Here is a 2,628-nt window from a genome sequence, read left to right on the forward strand (position 1 = left end):
CTGTGTGTAAATAATCCTGGGAACTATGAATGCTCAATACTGTTTATGAACACTCCTTGTGGGCTGATGGTGGTCAATAACATGTGAAAATAATCCTCTGGCTTGAGAATGGTCAATACCGTGTGTGAATAACCCTTGGCCAGTGGATGGTCAATACAGTGTGTGAATAATCCTGTGGCCTGAGGATGTACAATACAGTGTGTGAATAATCCTGTGGCCTATGAATGGTCAATACTGTGTGTGAATTATCCTTATATCGTGAATGGTCAATACCACGTGTGAATAATCCTCTGGCATGGGAATCATCAATACTGTGTGTGAATAACTCTTGGCCTGAGGATGGTCAATACTGCGGGTGAAAAATCCTGTGGCCTATGGATGGTCATTTCTGTTTGTTAATCATAGTGTGGCCTGAGGATGGTCAATACTGTGTGTGAATAATCCTGTGCACTGTACTGCTCAATTCTCTGTGTGAATAAACCTGTGGCCTGAGACTAGTCAATAAAGTGTGGGAATAATCCAGTGGCCTAAGGATAGTCAATACTGTGTGTGAATAAGGCTGTGGCCTGTGAATGGTCAATACTGTTGTGAATAATCTTGTGGCTGGAGGCTGGTTAATACAGTGTGAATAATCTTGTGGTCTGATGATGGTCAATACTGAATAATCCTGTGCCCTGAGGATATTCAATATTGTGTGTGAATAAACCTGTGGCCTGTGATGGTCAATGCTGTCTGTGAATTATCCTTGAACAGTGAATGGTCAATACCATGTGTGAATAATCCTCTGGCCTGTGAATGGTCAATACTGTGTGTTAGCAATCCTGTGGCCTGAGGGTGGTCAAAACTGTGTGTGACTAATCCTCTGGCGTGTGAATCATTAGTACTGTGTGTGATTAACCCTTAGCCAGAGGATGATCAAAACTGTGTGTGAGTAATCCTGTCCCCTAAGGATGATCAATACGACGTGTGATTAATCCTGTTGCTTGAGGTTGTTCAATCCTGTGTGAGAATAATCCTGTTACCTGTAAATGGTCAATGTTTGGCTGAATAATCCTGTGGGCTGTGAATGATCAATACTATGAGTGAATAATTCTGTGGTCTTCGGATGGTCAATATTGTATGTGAGTAATCCTGTGGACTGAGGATGGTCAACATGTGCAATTAATCCTTTGGACCGTCAATGGTCAATACTGTGTGTGAATAAATCAGTGGCCTGAGTGTAGTTGATGCTGTGTATGAATAATTCTGTGGGCTGTGAATGCTCAATACGGTGAGTGAATAGTCCTGCGGTCTTCAGATGGTCAATCCTCTGTGTGAGTAATCCTGTGGACTGAGGATGGTCAATACAGTTTGGGAATAATCCTGAGGCCTGAAGATGTAGAATACTGTGTGAATAATCTTCCGGACTGATGATGGTCAGTACTGTGTGTGAATAATCCTATAGCCTGTGAATCGTCAATACTGTGTATGAAGACACCTTTGCCTAAGGATGGTCAATACAGTCTGTTAATAATCCTGTGGTCCGTGGATGGTCAATAGCGTGTTAATAATCTGTGGCCTGTGTGTGGTTGTTTCTGTTTGTTAATAATACTGTGGCCTGAGGATTGTCAATACTGTATGTGAATAATCCTGTGCACTGTGAATGCTTAATACTGTGTGTAAATAATCTGGTGGCCTGAGGGGAGTCAATACTGTGTTTGAATAATCCTGTGGCCTAAGGGTAATCAATACAGTGTGTGGGTAATCCTGTGACCTGAGGATGGTCAATACTATGTGTGGATACTCCTGTGGCCTGATAATGGTCAATACTGTGTGTGAATAATCCTGTTGCTTGAGGATGTTCAGTACTGTGTGTGAATACTCCTGTTGCTTGAGGATGGTCAATACTGTGTGTGAATAATCCTGTTACCTCAGGTTGTTCAATACTGCGTGTGAATAATCCTGAAGCCTGAGAATGGTCAATACTGTGTGTTGATAAACTTATGGCCTGTGAATCGTCAATACCGTGCGTGAGTAATAATGTGGCCTGTGGATGGTCAATGCTGTGTGTTAATAATCTGTGGTCTCTGCATGGTCATTTCTGTTTGTTAATTATACTGTGGCCTGTGCATGGTCAATACAGAGTATGAATAATCCTGTGCGCTGTGAATGCTCAAAACTGTGTGAATAATCCTGTGGCCTGAGGACGGTCAATACAGTGTGTGAATTATCCTCTGGCTTGTAATTCGCAAATGTTTTATGTGAATGCTTCTGTGTTCTGAGAATGGACAATACTGTGTGTGAATTATCCTATGGCCTGAGAATGGTCAATAGTGTGTACGAAAAATACTGTGGCCACTGACGTGGTGGTTTTGGATGAGCAGCTGGTTGATCCTCTTCCTCCAATGTCCCTCCCTATCTCTCTACAAACCCCTCCAGCTGCAGCAATCCGTACTGGCTTTGTAACACCGTTCAGGTCCTGGCCACTCTCTGTAACACTCTCACCACCTCCAGCACCTTCACCTCTCCCTGTTCCTGTTGTGTCATTACACCCTGACAATGATTCCCGTTTCAACTATCCTCCCGCTCTCAGACCCTTTGCAATCCCTTTAAAACTTACTCTTAAAGCACACTCTCACTTCTGGATTT

The sequence above is a fragment of the Chiloscyllium punctatum genome, chromosome 31 (assembly GCF_047496795.1).
Source record: "Chiloscyllium punctatum isolate Juve2018m chromosome 31, sChiPun1.3, whole genome shotgun sequence".
Lineage (NCBI taxonomy): Eukaryota > Metazoa > Chordata > Chondrichthyes > Orectolobiformes > Hemiscylliidae > Chiloscyllium > Chiloscyllium punctatum.